This window comes from Rutidosis leptorrhynchoides, chromosome 11 (genome assembly GCF_046630445.1).
Source record: "Rutidosis leptorrhynchoides isolate AG116_Rl617_1_P2 chromosome 11, CSIRO_AGI_Rlap_v1, whole genome shotgun sequence".
NCBI lineage: Eukaryota > Viridiplantae > Streptophyta > Magnoliopsida > Asterales > Asteraceae > Rutidosis > Rutidosis leptorrhynchoides.
Window position 1 is genome coordinate 110402059 of NC_092343.1, and position 17428 is coordinate 110419486.

General features: G+C 32.1%; 1 non-coding gene across 1 annotated transcript; it reads left to right on the forward strand.

The window, feature by feature from the left end:
- The first annotated feature begins 3312 nt into the window (after positions 1–3312).
- LOC139879131 (small nucleolar RNA R71) lies at positions 3313–3419 on the forward strand. Its single transcript, XR_011769984.1, has one exon. It is a non-coding gene; the product is annotated as a small nucleolar RNA R71 (small nucleolar RNA).
- The last annotated feature ends 14009 nt before the right edge of the window (positions 3420–17428 follow it).

Sequence of the window (17428 nt, forward strand, 5' to 3'; positions counted from 1 at the left end):
TCTGGACGACAAATTCCTAACCTAAATCAAGAAGCGCGTGTCTTTTTCTGAAGACTTCCTTTTAATAATGGAATTGATTCATCATGCAGATCCATCTTTCTTTCAAATATATTACAGTAAATCGGGTAAAACTGATTAGTTTAGTCCAAAACAAAAGTACCTGCAATAATCTTGTACAAATATATGTGATATATGTTAAAGAACTTGGTGAATTCTTCTCACACTTAGCTTTTATTTATTTTTTTTCTTTGCCTTTTTATTCTCCTCTATTCCATTTTAAATGAATTCTAACGTTTTTGGTTGTTTCTCCATTTATGTTCTCTCCGAGGTAACAATAATTTCGGCATTAACACCTAGTTTTATCGTTCATAAATATGTATAAACATGATTTTGAATTCATTTAGTTGAATTTTTTTTTCAAATTTTCACAAAATTTGGCAATTAAACTAAGTGTAAACCCGAGAGAATTTATAACCCTTCCCCACACTTGAGATCATGCAATGCCCTCATTTGCATGAAATCAGACTATAATTATAAATTCATGAGGGTGATTAGTGTAGAAAAGTGATTAAAAATATTGCAAACATATTATTTTATATCACATTTGATATTTTGCGTCTTGTCGTCAAAATTAGTAGCTTTTGCTGAACTTTAATGCCATTCTTTGAAAGTGCGCTGTTTTACCCTATTTTGTACATAAACTACAAACATATATATAATATAGTGTATATATATATATATATATATATATATATATATATATATATATATATATATATATATATATATATATATATATATATATATATATATATATATATATTTTATTTTTATTTTTTTTATTTTTTTAAAAACCTTTATTTATTAAAACAATTTTAAATGAAATTTTTTTTTAAAATTTTGTTTCCTTTTACTTTAGGTAGTTTCGGTATGTTTACCTTGTCCGTCCCTCGACAAAATTTAAAATTTGTCGTTTTTAAAGCGATTATTTTTGGTTTTTTAAATTTTTTTGGTATACTTTAGATCAATAAAATTAAAAATAATGATAACAAAATTTTTCGCCCCGCCCTCGGGTAAGCAATTTCGGTTCCATGACCTAGTCTTCAACTTAAGATGAATTTTAGAAATCATTTTTTAAACTTAATGAAATAAAGTAAATTTTGTTTTTAAATTCACACAAAACTTAAATTGAAAAAGAGTATTAATTTCTTACAAAACCTACAAAACAAAAAATCAGAATGGGGGGAGAAAACTAGTTCTTTAGTGTCTGCTAGTGGAAAAGATCAATCGGATTCCATTCAGAACTACACGAGAACAGAACAACTAACTCTAGACAACGTTTTCTTTTTAGAATATTTGAATCTCCCCACACTTAGGTAGCTGTGGTGTCGCAGTTATGATTAACTTCATTGTCAATTTCTTTTGGACCATAATCAACTTGCATATCTGTGACTTTTGCTTTAAGCCATTGGTCAGATTCTTGTGTAATATCCACAAATTCAACTATTTTTGCCTTTTCTTTAGGCGAAAGATTGGATACTAACCGGTTACATAACTTAAAGTTCCCCTTGGTTCTAGCATCGCGAATCCGTTTAATAAGTTTCTTCATTGAACTGTTAATAACGGGGTCATTTAATTTCATATCAACAACGGGGTTCTTTGTTATCAGGTCATCATCAGGTGTTACTTCATTTTCCCCACACTTAGGTGTTTTATTACTGTTAAGCACTACCGTTGGAGTTGGTAAAACAACATGGTTCTTACCAATCGTTTTTGTTGGTTCAACGGTTTTGGTTGGTGGAGATTTAGACTTTCGACTTACAAAGGTGATCGATTTTTCATCATTACTAAGTGTCATTCTACCTTCTCTTACATCAAATAACGCCCCGGTGGATGCTAAGAATGGTCGACCTAAAATTAGAGGAATGTTTGAGTCCTCTTCTATGTCAATGACAATAAATTCGACTAGAAAGGTTAAATTACCCACTTGAACGGGTAGGTTGTTAGCAATTCCAACTGGGTGCCTAATGGTTTAATCAAAGAGTCGGACACTCATATATGTTGGACTTAACTCACCTACTCCTAATCTCTTATATAATGAAAGAGGCATAACACTCACACTCGCACCTAAATCTGCTAGTGCATCATACATGACACAATCACTAAGTAGACGAGGAACAATAAATTCACCCGGATCACCCAACCTGGGTGAAACTTTTGGTGGAACTGTCTTCACCGGGATTTATTTTTACGGTTTTTGTTTCTTGCACTTTCTTATTCTTCTTCTTCTTCTTTCCAGAGGTATCACAAACTTTATTACCTATTACTTGCTCATACTCAACTCCTTTTCTTGGAAACGGGATGGGTGGTCTGTATGGTGCCACCACTGGCTTTACATACTCGGGTGGTGTTAGTGATGTAACTTCTTCATTGTTACTCACATCTAAAACCTTCCCATCTTCTGGTGTTGGTTTTTCAGAATTTGTTGACACCATGTTAACATTCTCATTCCGAGGATTTACTTCAGTATTACTTGGTAGCTTTCCTTGTTCCCTCTCACTCATCATGCTAGCAAGAGTACCTACGTGTTTTTCTAGATTTAAAATGGAAGCTTGTTGAGTTCTTAATGACTGATCAAACCTTTCATTTCTTTGGGTTTGAGATGTAATAAATTGTGTTTGAGATTCCATTAGCTTTGCCATCATTTCTTCCAGATTTGACTATTTCTCTTCGGTTTATTGTGGTGGTTTATATAAGCTAGGTTTTTGTTGATTGAAAGTGTTGTTTTGAGTTGGTTGGTTATTTGGACCTTGTTAGTTGTACGAGTTATTTTTAGGGCCATTTGGATTGTAAAGAATATTTTGATTTCGATTAAAATTTGGCCTTGGCGGTTGATAATTATTTTGATAATTATTTCCCGGCATTTGGTTCATGTAGGAAACATTCTCACGTTGTTCCATGGTTTGCTCAATGTGACAATCTTTCGTTAAGTGTGGTCCACCGCATTGCTCACAACTGATTCGTATTGCGTGAATATCTTTATTCATCTTTTCCATTCGTCTCTCGAAAGCATCTATTTTTGCTGAAACGGAATCAAAGTCATGGCTAGAATCGGCTCTAGCCACTTTAGATGAACGAAAAATATCTTTTTCTTGGTGCCACTCATGTGAGTGGGAGGCTGTGTTATCACTAATTTTGTGAGCTTCGGTTGCGGTTTTCTTCATAATGGAACCACCAGCTGCTATATCGATGTCTTTTCTTGTAGTGATGTCGCATCCTTGGTAGAATATTTTTACTATTTGATAAGTGTCTAAACCATGTTGAGGACATCCTCTCAACAATTTTCCAAATCTTGTCCACGCTTCATATAGAGTTTCATTTGGCTTTTGTGTGAACGTAACAATTTCTCCTTGAAGTCTCACGGCTTTAGATGCCGGAAAGAATTGTTTAAGAAATTTTTCAACTAAAACATCCCATGTATCAATCGCCCCTTCAGGTAACGATTCTAACCAATCTTTGGCTTCTCCCTTTAAAGTCCAGGGAAATAACATGAGATAGATCTGTTCATCCTCAACTTCTCTGATTTTGAATAGAGTACAGATCTTATTAAAAGTACGAAGATGTTCATTTGGATCTTCCTTCGGCGCACCACTAAATTGGCATTGATTAGTTACCATGTGTAGGATTTGTCCTTTGATTTCATAATCTGGTGCATTAATGTCTGGCTTAATAATGGCGTAACCTTGGCCTGTGCGTGTGGTTCTCATTCGGTCTTCCATACTTAGAGGTTTTGTTACTTCCATAATTGAATTTGTTGAATCTGAATCACTAGAGGATTCTGATTTAATGATTTCTTCCTCGACAATCTCTGGATGAGTAATTTGTGGTTCCGGAGGAATGATTAGTGATTCTGGATCTTGGAATTGTCCTTGAATATCCTCCGGGTTTTCAATTTTGAAGTAGGGTTCAAAAAATGGATTATCGGGATTTTGAGTTGGAGTACTTGTTTGACTAGATGATGATTCTAAAGAAAAATCAACGGCGATAATATTGGCTAGATTTCTTGATCGAGTTACAGGTGGTGAACGTATGAAAGGTGGTGAACGTTTTGCTCGGTGCATTCACTGAATATCCTATTAGTTATAAATATAAAAATTATATAACTTATCAAATTAATAAACTTTTCTGATTTTGCCCACGTTTCGAAAAGCCAATAGATGCAGCAGGTAGCCATGACCCTTTAAATCAGAAGCCCACAACTCGCCACTAACAAATCCAACTATTACTACGAACCAGAAAATTTTGAATGTTTATCAATTTAACCACTTAAAATAATTTTTCGTCGAAGTTTTAGAGAAGAAATAGAAAATTCTATGTCCTAAAAACTAGAGCGTCGAGAAATAAGAAAGAAAAAGAGCGCGTCGAAAAATGTCGAAAAATAAAAGGTCGAAAAATTAAGCGTCGAAAAATAATAAAATGAAGCGTCGAAACTTACAAGCCTAAAAACTAAGAATTAAAAATTGCGTCTAAAGGAATTAAAACTTAAAGGAATTCTATATCCAAAACGGCAATAACTTAAAAAAATACTAAAATCTTAAAACGGCGTCGCAAAATTCTAAAGCGCCTAAATCTTAATCTAAAGAAAAAACACTTAAGGAATTTTACGGCAAAACCTAAAAAATAGAAATATAAAAATAACTATGGCAAAATACTAAGTTTAAAAATAATTACGAACGATAAAAAAAATACAAATTACGAAATAAACGATTAAAAGAAAATACAAAAATACAAATTTTATAAAAATGTTATTTTTATATTATATTTTCTAAAAGTATTAGACTATATAATTAATAATAATACTTAAACTTAAAATTACAAACTAAATAATAAAACTAAAACTAAATAATAAACTAAATAACCCTAATTAGGTTAATAATAATAATAATAAAACCCTACAGCGTAATTAATGATTTAAGGTTTCAGTCGTGTCAGATCAAACCATGCGGTCGCATGGATTTTAGCCTACAGATTCATGCGGTCATTATGAGTTGGCGAACGGTAATAATAATAATAAAACCCTACCGTTTTTACTCGAATTAGCAAACGGTAAATTTATTACAGCGGATAAAATATGTCAGAACCGAGAAATTAAATTAGTTGGCGAAACGTTTAAGATTAATTTGATACCAGTAGAGTTAGGGAGTTTCGATGTGATAATTGGCATGGATTGGTTGAAAAAGGAGAGAGCAGAGGTTGTATGTTACAAAAACGCGATTCGCATTGTACGCGAAAAAGGAAAACCCATAATGATGTACGGAGAAAAGAGCAACGCGAAGTTAAATCTTATTAGTAGTTTGAAGGCACAAAAACTAATAAGAAAAGGTTGCTATGTCATTTTAGCACACATCGAGGAAGTCAAAACCGAAGAAAAGAACATCAGTGATGTTCCCGTCGCAAAAGAATTTCCTGATGTATTTCCGAAAGAATTACCGGGACTACCTCCACATCGAGCCTTTGAATTTCAAATAGATCTTGTACCCGGAGCTGCACCAATAGCTCGTGCTCCATACAGACTCGCACCCAGCGAAATGAAGGAATAACAAAGCCAATTACAAGAACTTTTAGAACGTGGTTTCATTCGACCAAGCACATTGGTGTGTTGCGAGGTGTATACGAAATAGTTATATTTTTACTGAGAAATACTATTAAATACGATACAATTTTACACAAGTTATTTAATTAAATTTATTGAATGGAATATACCTAAACCTTGCTACAACACTTATAGGCAGTGTACCTAATCGTAGAGTAGTGTAGTTTTTAGTAAGTCCGGTTCGTTCCACAGGGAGATGGCTTATTGCGTACACTATATTTTTAAACGATTATATTTGTGTATATATATATATATATATATATATATATATATATATATATATATATATATATATATATATTAGTAATATAGTAGTATTATTATTATTATTATAAAAAGGGGGTTTTACCGCTTAATGACCGGTTTGTCGATTTTAAATAAAGCGTAAAGATAAATGACGATAATATAAATGACAGAATTTAAATTGCGATAAAGTAAATTGCAGTAATTAAAATGACAGTAAATAAAGGTACAATGAAATATGAATTAAAAGTATTATGCTTATTTAAACTTCCGTAATCATGATGTTTGACGTTTGATTTTAATTTATTACCCGAGGTTAATTGTCCTTTGTCCTGGATTATTTGATCTTTTGTCCATAATAGTCCATCGGTCATAATTATAAAATGCTCGTCAAATTAACCTTATTCCCGAAGTCAAATATTCCAACTAATTAGGGATTCGAACTGTAACAAGGTTTTAATACTTTGTTTAATGATTACACCAGGTTATCGACTGCGTGTAATCCAAGGTTTTATAACTTTGGTAACAATTACACCAATTATCCTTGTATGTAATTCACCCCTGTTTTAATGAGATATGAATATTAATTTACCCACTTGATCAGAATGAATAATCAATTACCCAACCCGAATAATTAATTAAATGATCGTAAAAGATGTCGTATAAACGTCACTAAATAGAACATACATAATCATTTTAATAATTATTAGATTAACTAATTTAAAGATAGGTTCGACAGCTGGATCAGGCGACAGCTAAATAGAACATACATAATCGTAAAAGATGTCGTATGGCTTCATGCGATCGCATGAAAAATGGTCTTCCTGGCCATGCGATCGCATGGCCAGCTGGATCAGGCCACCTACTTTTGTTTTCTAGTTTTGCCGACGTTTTATTATATAATATATATATATATATATATATATATATATATATATATATATATATATATATATAATTTTAAGAATTATTTATATATTATATTATATTTATGTGCATAGTTGACTTGTAATTTTAGCTCCGTTGCGTCGCGCGTTGATAGTTGGTTCATGTCTCGGTTCCGGATTTTCGAACGTCCTTGCGTACAATTTAATATCTTGTATTTTGCGTTTTGCGGCTCGTACTCTTGTAATTTTGAGACGTTTCTCATCAATAAATTGAACCACTTGAATTATATCTTGTTCATTTGAGCTTTTTGGTCATTTGCGTCTTCAAATTGTCATTTTCTTCTTTTGTCTTCGCACTTATTTATTTAAACAAATATTACATAAAAATAGAACAATTGCAACTAAAAGCTTTACATATTGGAAGGATATTGTGCTTAAATATATGTTCATTTGGAGCACTATCACACATCACCATGGGGAGCTCATGTTTTGTTTGTTAAGAAGAAAGATGGTACATTTAGATTGTGTATCGACTACTGAGAGTTGAACAAAGTTACCATCAAGAACCGTTATCCACTACCGAGAATCGACGACTTATTCGATCAACTGCAAGGTTCATCTATTTATTCGAAGATCGATTTACGTTCTGGGTATCATCAAATGCGGGTGAAGGAGGATGATATTCCAAAGACTGCATTTAGAACACGTTATGGTCATTATGAGTTTATGGTAATGCCGTTTGGTTTAACTAACGCACCAGCCGTGTTCATGGACCTCATAAACCGAGTGTGTGGACTATACCTTGACAAGTTTGTCATTGTTTTCATCGATGACATACTCGTTTACTCAAAGAATGATCAAGAGCACGAAGAACATTTGAGAAAAGTGCTAGAGATGCTGAGGAAAGAAAAACCGTACGCTAAGTTTTCAAAGTGTCCATTTTGGTTGGAAGAAGTTCAATTCCTCGGTCACATAGTGAACAAAGAAGGTATTCAGGTGGATCCGGCAAAGATTGAAACCATTGAAAAATGGGAAACCCGAAAACTCCGAAGCATATACGTCAATTTTTAGGATTGGCTGGTTACTACAGAAGATTCATCCAAGATTTTTTCAAAATAGCAAAACCCTTTACTGCATTAACGTATAAAGGGAAAAAATTTGAATGGAACGATGAGCAGGAGAAAGCGTTTCAATTGTTGAAGAAAAAGTTAACTACGGCACCTATATTGTCATTGCCTGAAGGGAATGATGATTTTGTGATATATTGTGATGCCTCAAAGCAAGGCCTCGGTTGTGTATTAATGCAACGAACAAAGGTAATTGCTTATGCGTCTAGACAATTGAAGATTCACGAGCAGAATTATACGATGCATGATTTGGAATTAGGCGCGGTTGTTTTTTGCATTAAAAACTTGGAGGCACTACTTATATGGGGTCAAAAGTATTATATATACCGATCACAAAAGTCTCCAACATATATTTAATCAGAAACAACTAAACATGAGGCAGCGTAGGTGGATTGAATTGTTAAATGATTACGATTTTGAGATTCGTTACCACCCGGGAAAGGCGAATGTGGTAGCCGACGCTTTGAGTAGAAAAGACAGAGAACCTATGCGGGTAAAAGCTATGAATAAAATTATTCATACTAACCTTACTACTCAAATAAAGGAGACGCAACAGAGAGTTTTAAAAGAAGGAATTTGAAGAATGAAATACCCAAAGGATCAGAAAAACATCTTAATATTCGGGAAGACGGAACCCGGTATAGGGCTGAAAGAATTTGGGTACCAAAATTTGGAGATGTGAGAGAAATGGTACTTAAGGAAGCACATAAAACCAGATATTCGATACATCCCGGAGCGGGGAAGATGTACAAAGATCTCAAGAAACACTTTTGGTGGCCGGGTATGAAAGCCGATATTGCTAAATACGTAGGAGAATGTTTGACGTGTTCTAAGGTCAAAGCTGAACATCAGAAACCATCAGGTCTACTTCAACAACCTGAAATCCCGGAATGGAAATGGGAAAACATTACCATGGATTTCATTACTAAATTTCCAAGGACTGCAAGTGGTTATGATACTATTTGGGTAATAGTCGATCGTCTCACCAAGTCAGCACACTTTCTGCCAATGAGAGAAGATGATAAAATGGAGAAGTTAGCACGACTATACTTGAAGGAAGTTGTCTCCAGACATGGAATACCAATCTCTATTATCTCTGATAGGGATGGCAGATTTGTCTCAAGGTTTTGGCAAACGTTACAACAAGCATTGGGGACTCGTCTAGACATGAGTACTGCCTATCATCTACAAACCGATGGGCAAAGTGAAAGGACGATACAGACTCTTGAAGACATGCTACGAGCATGTGTTATTGATTTTGGAAATAGTTGGGATCGACATCTACCGTTAGCAGAATTTTTCTACAACAACAGTTACCACTCGAGTATTGAGATGGCACCGTTTGAGGCACTTTATGGCAGAAAGTGCAGGTCTCTAATTTGTTGGAGTGAAGTGGGGGATAGACAAACTACAGGTCCATAAATTATCCAAAAAACTACGGAGAAAATCATTCAAATTCAACAACGGTTGAAAACCGCTCAAAGTCGACAAAAGAGCTACGCGGACAGTAAAAGAAATAATATAGAATTTGAAATTGGTGACATGGTCATGCTTAAGGTTTCACCTTGGAAAGGCGTTGTTCGATTTGGTAAACGGGGGAAATTAAATCCGAGGTACATTGGACCATTCAAGATTATTGATCGTGTCGGACCAGTAGCTTACCAACTTGAGTTACCTCAACAACTCGCGGGTGTACATAACACCTTCCACGTCTCGAATTTGAAGAAATGCTTTGCTAGAGAAGATCTCACCATTCCATTAGATGAGATTACAATTAACGAAAAACTACAATTCATTGAAGAACCCGTCGAAATAATGGATCGTGAGGTTAAAAGACTTAAGTAAAATAAAATACCAATCGTTAAGGTTCGATGGAATGCTCGTAGAGGACCCGAGTTCACCTGGGAGCGTGAAGATCAAATGAAGCTGAAATACCCGCACCTATTTCCAGAAGATGCGTCAACACCTTCAACAACTTAAAATTTCGGGACGAAATTTATTTAACGGGTAGGTACTGTAGTGACCCAAACTTTTCCATGATTATATATTAAATGAAATTGATATTTACATGATTAAATGTTTCCAACATGTTAAGCAATCAAACTTGTTAAGACTTGATTATTTGAAATGAGTTTCATGTAGACAATTGACCACCCAGTTTGTCTGATGATTCACGAACGTCATAACTTGTGATGATTATATAATTGTTTTATTTTTTTTATGATGTAAGTTTTTATTATATATATATATATATATATATATATATATATATATAAGAAGAAATACAATTAAATCAAAGATGTACAAGTAAAACACTATTTGCTACAGTAAAACACTATTTGCTACATTAAAATACTATTTGCTACAGTAAAATACTATTTGCTACAGTAAAATACTATTTGCTACAGTAAACACAATTTACTCGTATTCAATCCGTATTCGTACTCGTACAATACCCAGCCTCTAGACGTATATACTATTGGTATATACACTTCAATGATCAGCTCTTAGCAGCCTTAATGAGTCACCTAAACATGTGAGAACCATCATTTGGCAACTAGTATGAAATATCTAACAAAAATACAAACTAATGGAACCTTATATTCAAGGGTAGGATCACGTTTTTCTTCACCAACCATAACACTTTCATTTTTCAACTTTCATGCATCAAACTTATCTCTCTCTTGTTCTCTCTTGATTTTCTAAGTGTTCTTCATCACCTTCATTAAAATCAAGCTCAATATAGCTCATAAATCTTAACCTAGATCAACTTACAAAACAACTACTCAAGAACACACCAAAAACACTTTCAAGTTTACTAGCTTACTTCCAATCTTGCAAATCTATTTCAAGTGATCATCTAATCTCTTTAAATCTTTCTTATTTACAGTAAGATATCTTTTTAATTCAAGGTAATACTCATATTCAAACTTTGATTCAATTTCTATAACTATAACAATCTTATTTCGAGTGGAAATCTTACTTGAACTTGTTTTCATGTCATGATTCTGCTTCAAGAACTTTCAAGCCATCCAAGGATCTTTTGAAGCTAGATCTATATTTATCATTTCCAGTAGGTTTACCTACTAAAATTAAGGTAGTAATGATGTTCATAACATCATTCGATTCATACATATAAAACCATCTTATTCGAAGATTTAAACTTATAATCACTAGAACATAGTTTAGTTAATTCTAAACTTGTTCGCAAATAAAGTTAATCCCTCTAACTTGACTTTTAAAATTAACTAAACACATGTTCTATATCTATATGATATGCTAACTTAATGATTTAAAACCTGGAAACACGATGAACACCGTAAAACCGGACATACGCCGTTGTAGTGAAACCGGGGGCTGTTTTGGGTTAGAAAAATATAAACTATCTTAATCTTTGAATTGGAAGTTTGTTTTCTGGAAAAATGATATTTCATATGAACATGATACTATATCCAAAAATCATGGTTAAACTCAAAGTGGAAGTATGTTTTTCAAAATGGTCATCAAGATGTCGTTCTTTCAACGGAAATGACTATCTCTTTAGTAAATGACTTGTAACTTGTATTTCTGACTATAAACTTATACTTTTTCTGTTTAGTTTCATAAATTACAGTTCATTAAGAAACCTTAGCAACTTGAATCACTCAAAACGGATTTAAAACGAAGAAATTATGGGTAAAACAAAATTGGAAAATTTTACTTGTGGTAGCTACGAAAATTTTACAACAAATCTACACTAATCATATCCTAGCTAACTTATATTGTATTATACATGTATTCTAACATATATTATGTAATCTTGGGATACCATAGACACGTATATAATATTTTGACATATCATATCGACCCATCTATATATATTATTTGGAACAACCCTAGACACTCTATATGCTGTAATGTTTGAGTTCGCTATACAGGGTTGAGATTGATTCCAAAAATATATATACTTTGTTTTGTGATCTAGCCTGAGACGTGTATACACTGGGTCGTGGATTGATTCAAGATAATATATATTGACTTATTTTCTGTACATCTAACTGTGGACAACTAGTTGTAGGTTACTAACGAGGACTGCTAACTTAACAAACTTAAATCATAAAAACGTAATAAAAAATGTTGTGAATATATTTCAATCATACTTTGATATATATGTACACATTTGTTATAGGTTCGTGAATCGACCAGTGGCCAAGTCTTATTTCCAACGAAGGAAAAATCTGTGAATGTGAGTTATAGTCCCATTTTTAAAATCTAATATTTCTGGGATGAGAATACATGCAGTTTTATAAATGTTTTACGAAATAGACACAAGTAATCGAAACTACATTTTATGGTTGGATTATCTAAATCGAATATGCCCTTTTAGCTTGGTAACCTAAGAATTAGGGAACAATACCCCTAATTGACGTGAATCCTAAAGATAGATCTATGGGCCTAACAAACCCCATCCGAGGTTCGGATGCTTTAGTACTTCGATTTTTATACAGACGAGAGGATTCTGTTTTGGGAATATTCTATATGCATCTTGTTAATGTCGGTTACTAGGTGTTCATCATATGAATGATTTTACCTTAATGCAGACGTGAGTATTCTACTTAAGGATTATGTTTATAAAATGAAATCTTGTGGTCTATTATTATTACAATTTGATATATATATATATATATATATATATATAGATTAAACCTATAACTCACCAACATTTTGTTGACGTTTTAAGCATGTTTATTCTCAGGTGATTATTAAGAGATTCTGCTGTTGCATGCTAAATTAAGGACAATAATTGGAGTCAATATGCTTGTATAATATTGTTTAAAAACTGCATTCGAAGACTTAAGTTATTGTGTAATATTATTGTAAACCATTACGTAATGGTCGAGTGAAAACGCTATATTTTAGATTATCATTATTTGATAATCTTCGTAATGTTTTAAACATTTATCGATAAAATAAAGGTTATGGTTTGTTTTAACAACGAATGCAGTCTTTGAAAAACGTCTCATATAGAGGTCAAAACCTCGCAACGAAACCAATTAATATGAAACGTTTATAATTGATATGAACGGGACATTTCAATAATCACTTGCATCACGTGTTGGTACCTTATAAAGATAGGGCAGCAGATAAAAATCGGAAGGGGTGATGACATACCATTTGAGCGACTTCACTTGGGCGTTTAAGGTATTAATTTGTACTTATAAATGTTAATCAAATAACATGTTTCATGTTTAACCGAATTTGTCATTTGTTTGAAGATGTGGATATGGGAGGCATACAAACACCGAATAGAATCATACACTTTCAAGTCGGTCAGTGATGGCATCCCTCATGGAAACCCTCTGGAAACAGAAGAAGAAAATCATGTGGGAGTATTTATAGTCGTGAAACAATATCAAAAACCTTATCTAAACTCCAAAAAATCTTATCCAATATCAATAAAATCTTATCTGATATATCTTATCCAATAAAATTGTGTTTTTATTCTTAGTCGACCCACTTATTGGTCGACTACAATGCACCTATGGTCGACTAATGCTAGTCGACCGAGTTTTGCATCACAAGTCGGTCGACCATCTTATCGAAGTAGTCGACCAACATTTAGGCAAAATGTTGGTCGACCACCTTGAAAACTATCTTGGTCGACCAGGTAAAGGGGAGGTCGACCATAATGTTGGTCGACCTAATGGTGTAAATAGACGTTTTTAAAAAAAAATGTATTTTGAAATAAAACTTTTTAAAAAATGTATTTGGGCGAATTTCGAGTGTAGAAACTCTAGAATATTATTGATGAACAGAAAAATATAATCTATTAGCAATCACAGTAAACATTCACTCGTCTACAATCTAACACTCAAGGTTCATGTAAATATGAACCAATCTCTCACAAATACAATGAAGATCAGAAAACCTTAATTTAAATCATATGAGATGCAGATGAATATCAGAAAATGAAAACTGTGATATGAAAAAGAAAAGAAAAATAAATATACAAAAAACTTGAATTTGCACTTTGGCCCCTCAACTTGTTTAAGTCGGCTTCACAGGTTTTACACAAAGGTCTCATTCTTCAAACTTTGACCACTAAACTTAACTTTCAACAAATGACAGAAAGGACCATGCAATATAACTCAACCCAAAAATAAGTGTAATTATATGAGGTCAAAACTCGTTTAGATTGATTAACTATGACCATTGTAACAAAATTATTAAAATAATATTTAATAATTGGGATCAAATGATTTTTTTTATTGCAAGCTCGCTCCTTACCTCTTTGCATCTAAAATTTTAAAATATTTTTATCTTACAACTACCATCTCCACTATATAACTTTTGAAGCTCATCCTCCGTTTCAGTTCATCTGCCTCTGTCTTTGATAATACCAAATAGGTGGATCATCAAAACACACTCAAAATCATCTTTATCCAGTACTAGCAACTTCAGCTGCCTATTTCAACAAGGTACTCCACTTTAACACATTACTTTTGTATTCTTAATCAATATGATACTGTTCTTTATATATTTAATCATAAATGCCAGTTGATGTTTACGCCGCAATTTCGTGACCTAAAGGATTTTATCTAGAGTAGTTATATTCGTAGGTATGCGTACTATATTAACAGGACACTATTAAACAGATAGATTTCGGGTAGATGGGGAACAATATTATAGTAAGACTATATATGAGTTTTTTTTTTTTTTTTTTTTTACTCCCTCGATCAAACGAATAACTTGAAGTGAGTATTCATTTGGAGCGTTTTGGAGCCAATGGTGAAACGAAGAACGCTCAAACCACAATTCCCATGAACGCCCATTAGGGAGGTTGTGGCTCGTTGATATTGAACACCGAGTGTCAAAACATAGGCACCTCCAAGTGGTCTACATAAAATGAGTGTAGATATTTCAAAATTTTGTATCTATAGTAAAATTACCCCTTAAAAAATTGTACAGCAAGGTTTTATTAAAACCTATGACCTATCACTACTCAAATAAAATACCCCAATTAATAGTGTATAACAAAAGATGAACATTGCAAGACATGTCAAAACAATCAAAATGTACAACTAATATTTTTAATAGGAAAATGGTTTGTAATTTGCAAAAATTAAGCTAGATCTGGGCTTGCAAGAACGTACGACTACTTTTCATTACGTTCTTCATTGAACATATACCAACAAACAACTAAAAATTTTGAAACAAGATTTAATTGTCTGTCGTCATTGTATACTTCAATTCGTTCAGCTAGTTGGTTCATGATGTTGCGTGTGGCCGCTGCCGTTCAGTTAAACTAAAGTGCTAAGCAACTCAACGGCCACTGCCGTCACTATACTAATTCAAGACACCGCTTTCTTCCGGCAGTTACTTTCAGTCAAGAAAAGTGAGACATACTTAATGATGGTACAAAACTCTAGACGCACGTATAAAGAAAGATACATTTCACTTCAGTTATAGAAAAATAGAAATTACACCTCTCTTGAATTACAACCCTAAACACACAGATTAATATTTCTTATAATTAAGAGATGAAGTCTGAATTTTACCAAAACCAAAACTCTGTAGTTTAACTCCATAGTATACAATAGGAAGAAAAGGAAAGTATTTTGAGGTTACAAATATAAATAGGTTTAAAATTGTATTCTATTTATTTATTTATTACAAAATACTAATTTAATGAATATAAATAAAAAGCTCGTTTATGCTCCGAGCCTGTTCGAGCTCGAGATATGAAGCTCGAGCTCGGGCTCGTTTACTAAACGAGCTTCAAAATATGTTGAAGCTCTAGCTCTAGCTCGAGCTCGTTTAAGCTCGGCTCGAATCAACTTTGTCACGAGTCGACCTCAAGTAGTTCGGCTCATTTGCACCCCTATAACCCTATGAGTACGAGTAGCTAATCGTTTTTTCACCCTCTTTGTGATGACATTTCTTTAGGTCACTTAGTTTGTCGATCGTGATTTACCGTGATTTTGGATCTCCTTTTGTACGGTTTTGTACCTCTTAGTTTTCGGATCTGTTCGTTATTATTAATTTTTTTTTTTTTTTTTTTTTGCTAAATAGATAAATAAATCTTTGAATCATAGTATCTAAACGGAAGTAACAATAAAGGGGAAAAAGGAGAAGCGATGATCACACCATTCATTTATATCCTAAAAGATATGAACTTTTCATGTCCCTCTAAAATGGACAGATGGATATTCTTGTCATTTTGTCTTTCAAAATATATATATTTCCCTTTTCGAATAATATTAGTGAAATAACCGGTAAAAACACGAGTTTGTTTAAACGAAACAGTTTAATAATATGTTTTACGTATTAAGTGAATGTAAATGTTAAAGTCATTTAGTTTATTGCCCCGTGGAACTTGTCGTTGATTTTACAAACATAAAATTCGCTCAAAGTTGAATATTTATATTTATATATTTAATAATAATAATAATTAATAATAATAAATGCCTTTTAAATTCGCTCAAAGTTGAATATTTATATTTATATATTTAATAATAATAATAATAATTAATAATAATAAATGCCTTTTAAATTTTTTTTATAAAAATAAAATTACAATTTATGAGAGATTAATATTTTCTTTTATAAAATATTTTGTATTATTTTTTAAATTAAATTAATAATTATGACACAATCATTATAAAAATTAAGCTTAATAATAACATTATCATTTTAGAAGTTTATTAGACTATATAGATTACCCAAACATGATAATATTCTTTATGAGAATATTATCATTTTTTATAAGACATAGAATGGTTTTTGAAAATTTAGTATTTTCGATGAATGTCACTAATTCTGCCTATAAAATTAATATATCTAAATTAATGTTAATCACTTTTTGTCAAGAAAATTAACATTTTTTAAAGAAAAATATTGCATAAAAAGTTAATATGATTTTTAAAAATATTTTTTATTAACGAAAAATATTATTAAGATTTTCCAAAAATTTATAAGGATTATTATTTTTGAATAAAAAATTTTTTATCGACGAATATTAGTTGATTTTGACTAGAACGCTAACAAATTTTATCAAAGAATAATATCACTTTTGAAGAACATTATTTTTTTCACAAATATTTAATATTATTGATGAATGTTAACTAATTTTTTTCCAAGAAGGATTCCATATCTAAAAGATAAATACTCACCAGTCTCAAATAAGTGATATGTTTTGACTTTATAAATTATTTATTTTTCAACTTTAACTTTAAATATCTTTATTTGTATTATATAATATTTGATAAAATTTCATGAATGAGTTATATTTTAAATGTATGTTTTATTTATTTAACTTTTCATGAAAATTTATGTAACACAAATAAAAATATTTAAAGTCAAAATTGTAAAGAAAAAACTTTGAAAAGTCAAAATAGGACAATTATTATGGGACGATTTGAGTATAATTTAAATAAAATAAACAAAAAAACAAAATCACAAATTGGGTGTTATCACAAAAACATGTTTGTACTTACATTACTCCCTCCGTCCTAGAATAATTGTCCCGTTATACCTTT